Source organism: Humulus lupulus, chromosome 4 (genome assembly GCF_963169125.1).
Source record: "Humulus lupulus chromosome 4, drHumLupu1.1, whole genome shotgun sequence".
Taxonomy (NCBI): domain Eukaryota; kingdom Viridiplantae; phylum Streptophyta; class Magnoliopsida; order Rosales; family Cannabaceae; genus Humulus; species Humulus lupulus.
The window spans coordinates 136,993,641-137,001,017 of NC_084796.1; the positions used below are offsets into that span (position 1 = coordinate 136,993,641).

Sequence of the window (7,377 nt, forward strand, 5' to 3'; positions counted from 1 at the left end):
TTTATCTATGTTTTATATTTTTTTTTTATAATGGCTAATAAATATTTCATAAGAAGAAAAATCCAATTTGACTTTCTACACATTTTGCACTCTTATTAAGTTTTAATCACAAAAATTAACACCTAATAATTAAATTAAATGTCTCTCACATTTTATTTAATTAATCACACAATAAAATTTAACCTAAAGTCTATTCATGGAATAAAATTCCCCATTTCGGTAAAATTAGGCATTTAACACAAAATGTCCTAAAATTTCCATTTTTCCTTAGGTTTATTATTTTAGACCAAACTTTAATTTTTATGAATGTATTTTATGCCCAAAATATATTTGCCATAGTTTTTCATTTTATTTTTCTGAGATTTTTACCCGATCAGGATTTTTGTGTCAGTCCAAGACCGAAAGTCTTATCTTGACTTTTAAATCACAAAATTCATATTTTGGCTAGCAATAACTCATGGAATAATTTCCAAACAAATATAATATTATTTAAAATAATATTCTTAACTCGGGGGAAAATCCCGACCCGAGTCATTTAAAGGTAGCCGAAAACGCAGGACATTTCAATACCTACAATTTATAGAGGTTTCGTCCTCGAAACTTAAAACAAACGAGGATACAGCTCCCTCATCTTGTCTTCTGTTTCCCAGGTTGCCTCTTGAATGCCATGGTTACACCACTGCACGTTTACCAATAGCACCGTCTTGTTCCTCAACACTTTTTCCTTACGGTCTAGAATCATCACTGGCTTCTCCTCAAAGACGAGTTAAGGATCAATACTCAACTGCTCATAGCTGAGTACATGCGAGGGATCGCACATGTATTTTCTCAACAAGGATACATGAAATACGTCATGCACCTTAGACAGGGCGGGCGGAAGAGCTAAACGATAAGCTACTTCCTTGATCCTCTCTATGATTTCGAAACATCCAATGAACCTTGGGATAAGCTTTCCTTTCTTCCCGAAATGCATAGCCCTTCGCAGCGGAGCTACCTTTAGCAGCACATTATCGCCAACCTCAAACACTAGGGGTCTTCTGCGTCGGTTGGCATATTTGCATTGTCGATCAACCGAAGTTTGCAAGTGTTGCCTTATCTGTCGAATGTCCTCGGTTATCTGATCAACCTCATCCGATCCAAGAAACTTTCTTTCACCGATCTCGTGCCACTGAACCGGAGATCAGCATTTCCTTCCGTACAAAGCCTCATACGGAGCCATCTTGATGGAATCATGATAGCTATTATTGTAAGTGAACTCTATCAGTGGAAGCTTCTCATTCTGTGACCCTTGATAGTCGAGCACACAGGCTCTTAGCATATCTTCCAAGGTCTGAATTGTTCGTTCACTTCGACCGTCTGTTTGCGGATGGAAAGAAGTACTGAACTTCAGTTTAGTACCCAACCTCATTTGGATTCCATTCCAGAATGTCGAGGTAAAACGTCTGTTGCGATCTGATACGATGGAGTTGGGTACACCATGCAGTCTCATTATTTCTGCAATGTAAATGTTTGCTAACTTATGTGCCCCATAAGTTACCTTGATCGACAAGAAATGAGCAGACTTTGTCAGCCTATCTACGATAACCCAAATGGCATCGTGCCCCTTGGGAGTGGTTGGTAGACCTGTAACAAAGTCCATAGTGACCATCTCCCACTTCCATTCTGGAATTTCTAAGGGTTGTAACAATTCAGCTAGTCGTTGATGCTCGGCCTTTGTCTGCTTACAAGCCAAGTAGTGTGCCACATATTCTGCTGTCTCATTTTTCATCCTAGGCCACCAAAAGTACTTTTTCAAGTCTTGGTACATTTTCGTGGTACCCGAATGCATGGCATAAGGAGCAATATGTCCTTTGAAAAAGATCTTCTTCTTGATCTTGTCATCTTCCGGAACACATATTCTGCCCTTAAAACCCAATACTCCATCTTCGGAGATATGGAATCCTGGTTGCCCCTCATTCCTCACTTCATACATCAGTCCTTGAACCCAAGGATCGACTAACAGCCCGCCTTTTATAGCTTCCATAATTGTAGGCTCGATAGAGAGGTTAGCCAACTGACCAACTACTATCTCTAAATCCAAGGTAGCAAGGTCGGCTTGTAACTACGACGAAGTTTCTTTCACTGTCATCACGTAAGCACTTGGTTGTCGACTCAATGCATCTGCCACCTTGTTTGATTTTCTCGGGTGGTACAGAATGTCGCAGTCATAGTCGTTAAACAGTTCCAACAATCGACGCTGTCTCATATTCAATTCCTTCTGAGTGAATAAATACTTCAGGCTTTTGTGATCAGTGTAGTGCCTCCATATTTTTAGTGCAAAAATCACTGCTGCAAGCTCCAGGTCATGAGTGGGATAGTTCTTCTCGTAATTCTTTAGCTGTCCAAATGCATAAGAAATTACTTTTCCGTGCTGCATCAGCACTGCTCCCAACCCTCGGCCTCAGGCATGGCTATAAATAGTATATCCATCTATGCCATTAGAGATTGTCAGCACTGGGGCAGTCGTCAGTCTTGTTTTTAGCTCCTGAAAACTCTTCTCACACTTGTCAGTCCACTCATATTTGATGTTTTCGCGGGTGAGGGCAGTCATTGGTGTGGGTATTTTGGAAAATCCTTCCACAAATCGCCGGTAATATCCCGTTAACCCAAGAAAACTTCTAACCTCATGAGCATTATTCAGAGGTTTCCACTGCTTAACACCTTCTATTTTAGCGGGATCTATTGAAATTCCGTCTCCCAACACTATGTGCCCCATAAAACTTACCTTCTCTAGCCAGAATTCGCACTTCGAAAACTCAGCGTAAAGCCTTTACTCTCACAGACGCTGGAGGACCAGTTCCAGATGTGTTGCATGCTCTTCCTGGCTTTTCAAGTATATTAGAACATCGTCAATGAACATGACGAAAAACTTATTCAAATACTCGCGAAAGACGCGATTCATGAGATCCATGAATGCAGCAGGCGCATTGGTTAGTCCAAAGGACATCACTAAGAACTTGTAGTGACCATAGCGTGTTCTAAAGGTCGTCTTTGGTATATCTGTCTCCTTAACCTTGAGCTAATGTGTAAAGAACGCCCTAAGCTAATACTTATAAAACTTTCGCATAACATAGTTTGTAAAAGAATACCACTCATTATCAAAGTCTCAATGGGGACTTGCTTAAAACCATGCAAGTTGGCGCCATTAGTTTTAAAAGAAAACATAAATTTTTATGCAAAGTTTAAAAGAAACAAAATTAAATAACTGAGTCCCACTGATAATTTAGGAAAGTCTCTTAAACAAAACATAATTTAAATGGCGTTCTACGATGATCGTTTTTCCGTCCATAGGATTACCCCACGCCATACACCCCATGATGATAGAACTCCTCACGTCACCACGCGTGCCATAAAGAAATCCTATTTGCTACCTGGAAGGAAAGTAAGGGGGGTGAGCTAAAAGCCCAATAAGGAAGTACAAACAAATAAGCAAGTAAGAATACAACAAATACAAACACTAACGTTCATCTAAAACATCATGGTATATCATAACATAATTGTAACATATCATCATATCATAACATAATCGTAACATATCATCATATCACAATCATACAGCATACATGATGAGCATGGATCGCTAGTTGTCCATGTCACCCTATGAGGTAAACAGGAGTCTCTGGTCCTTGAATAACCTCGGCGCGTCCGCCCTAGGAGTTACGTTTCAATGTCCTTAGTAACTCGTTCGATGTACCTAACATCGTAATCTGTTTGATGTATCTAACATCGTAATCTGTTTGATGTATCTAACATCGTAACTTGTTTGATGTATCTAACATCCATACACATATCATATTCAACATATCATCACATTATGGCATTCATATTTCATAACAATTCATTCATACAACAGTCTTACCATTCATAGCATAAAATCATAGAATCTATCTAACTTCCTTACCTCAGGTCCAAGCTAAGAAATTTCACAATCTTTCAACGAGCCTATATCATAATCAAAAGAACATTTCTTAGGTTCATAAAATTATTATTTTGCCCTTCCATACAACTCATGTGTGCATGGGTCATGCACACATAATAACAGTTACACATAACATGCAATTATTCTTAACTACACATAAAGCCATAAAAGAATAATGCTCGTTTTACTTATTTTACATGCATGATATTTTTATAAAAACCACATAGTTGAATAATAAACATAATTTTGGACGTAAAAGTGGAGTTGCATGTAACATGCATACGTGGGAACATTACGTAATTGTGACGTTTTCAAAAACGATAATTCTATATTTCTTACCTTTTTTGTTTTAAAATCAATAGACATATAACATGCTTTATTTTTCTTAAAATTTCTAAGTTGATTAAATTTCTCAAAACATTATTTTATTTTATAAAATAATTTGATTTAGCTTAAAAATAAAATATGTGTCAATTTCATTCATCAATCTCAAATTACAAAGAATTAACCAAAAACTTGGAATTAATTAAAATACCTATTTTTAATATGTTTCTTTAGAAAAATAAATTTTATCATTGTGTTACATAAATGATGTGAGAAAAAAATATTTTTAAGTGTGGAAAATATATTTTATTCAAATTATTTAAGACTTAGTTTTATGTAGCATAAATCCATATGTGACAATTAAATAACCATTTTTAACCTTTTTAAAACAAACTTTCAGCCACCATTTATTTTCTTCAAAAATCACAAATAAATAGAATCTAAATATTTTTCTCAATCAAAATAAAGGAAAATCATAACTTATCAAAATATGCATTCATACCATTAAAAATACCATTTTTCAATATTACCATAACTTAGAAAAATAATTTGTTCCAAGAACTCATCAAATTCATTTTAGTGAAACTCACTTCACATTTTCTTACAAAAATTCCAGCAATTATTTCTATCTTTAAAAATCATCATATTCAATTTAAAAACTCATATTTTCACAAAAATTCAATAAAAATTCTGTAGGTAATTATTTGAGTAACATATCATTTTAATGGGACTTAAATACCCCTTTTAATTTCATAAAAGTAATATAACATCAAGGACATTACTTATGCATGCAAATCATTTTTTTATCAAACTTTTACCCAATTATTTACAAAAATCAGCAAGCTTAATTCCTCAAGAGATTCATCTTTTATCCCAAAAATTTCACATAAAATCATACATGTCCAAAATCTCATCATACTCTTATTATATACATAATTCTAAGAATATTACTAACATATTCACATGAAATCTTATAAAACCAATTTTTGTATTCCATTGAATCTACACATGAAATCCAACAACAATAACAATGGAAATAACATACATAAATTCATAAACACCATATCTCATAAACAAGCCTTATAACAATCCTAACATATTTCTTATCATATTTCTAAAATCATCATTTACCATTTTACATAAATCAAAGATTAAGAAGATAACCATAGCAATATAAACATAACATATATCCTCATTATAAACCCTATCAAATCCATTTTCTCAATCATACCCATGAACCCTTATTAAACAAATCATATTCTCTTAAAAATACAAATCATAATCATCAATCCTACAATAATCAACCATTAGCATCACCATCAAAAACCTCAAAGATAAACCCATCAAAACCAATATATAGGCTAAGAAAGACCATTACCTCTCTTGATTGTAAAATCAAGAACACAATATGATCAACACCCAAACTTCACACCCCTTGTTCAAGCCTAGGGTTTTATTTGAAAACCACCATGAGGAGGAGAAAGAATCCAATCACACACAACAAATAAACAAAGTCAATAACATATAATCAAGAAAAGAGATTTGACAAACAAATATACAAGAAAACATACTCTAAAATGGGTTCCTCTTCACCTTCTTCTTCTTTCTTCCTTTCTTTTTTCTTCTCCCTCTCTCTCTACACGCCACTCTCTCTCTCTCTCTCTCTCTCTCTCTCTCTCTCTCTAGGTCACGGCAGCCACAAGAAAATATGCCCTCTTCTTCTCTTCCTTCCCCCTTTATTCAACTCTCTCAATAAAGCCTCACCAACACAAAATGGTAAGTTTCCTTTTTCTATTTTATTTTCTCATAATTCCTTTTTATTTTTCTTTTATTATAAAGGATTGGAGTCAAATGATAGTTTCCCAAAATGTCTATCCTCATCCAATTAACTTTTATTCTCTTAAAAGAAAAATGGAAAAATATCAAACAATTCCTTACACTACACGTCCACTACTCTTTCCATATCCTTTATTTTCTTTTTTTTTATTTAATTTCCTACTTATTAAAATAAACTACCCAAAAATATCAATAAATGGAAATTATAAAATGTGTAGAAAATCCACACATGTGCACCTTATTACCATATACTAGCACACACTAAAATACTAGAGTGCATCACTATTTACCATGCACCTTAGTGCATTCAACCATAACTCACATAATTACCTCAATTGTCACACTTATTTAAAATGTAACACTAATAATAAAATAAACATGTTACACAATTATTCACTTATTAAATTAATTAACCAAACAAACAATTAACAAATTTTAAATTCAAAAGATTATACCAAACAATTCTAACAATTAAATAAAATAATAAACAATCAAATAAAACAAACAATAACTAAATAAAATAACAACACTTAAATAAAACAATTCATCACACTTAACATTTAAATAAAATAAATCACAAAATTTAAATAATCTAAAAAAAAAAAATTTGGTGCACTACATGATGATAGCCTGGTCACAGGTCTATTTTGGAAAATACTGACGTTCCTTGTAGTTGATTGAAAAAATCGTCGATCCTCGATAATGGATATCGGTTCTTGATCGTCACTTTGTTCAACTCCCAATAGTCAATGCACATTCTCATCGAACCGTCTTTCCTCTTAACAAATAAGATCGGGGCTCCCCACGGAGAATGGCTTGGCCTTATGAACTTCTTGTCCAGTAAATCTTGCAGTTGCGACTGCAACTCCTTGAGTTCAGCTGGTGCCATTCTGTAAGGAGTCTTTGAGATCGGCACAGTTCCCAGAATTAGCTCTATTTCAAACACGATCTCTCGGTCTGGTGGAATCCCTTGGAGACCTTCAGGAAATACGTCGGGAAACTTGCACACAATCGGTACATCAGATGGTTGTTGACTCGTCTCTTTATCCTTATCCACTATGTTTGCCAGAAAACCGATGCATCCATCACTTAACATTTTTCTTGCCTTCATCGCAGAAATCATGGGACACTTATTTTCTCTTGACGTACCCTTGAACTCGAATGGTTCTTCTCCTGTTGAGGTGAAGACCACTTTTCTGCGCTTGTAATTGATAACGGCTCCATATTTGGTTAACCAATCCATCCCAAATATGACATCA

At 34.7% G+C, this 7,377-nt stretch overlaps 1 long non-coding RNA gene across 1 annotated transcript; it reads right to left on the minus strand.

Moving 5' to 3' along the window:
• Nucleotides 1-3,156: 3,156 nt before the first annotated feature.
• Nucleotides 3,157-5,900, minus strand: LOC133829189 (uncharacterized). The gene is made up of 4 exons (XR_009891606.1): nt 5,854-5,900; nt 5,661-5,727; nt 3,941-3,981; nt 3,157-3,410 (listed from the first exon to the last, which is right to left on the minus strand). It is a non-coding gene; the product is annotated as an uncharacterized LOC133829189 (long non-coding RNA).
• Nucleotides 5,901-7,377: the final 1,477 nt, after the last annotated feature.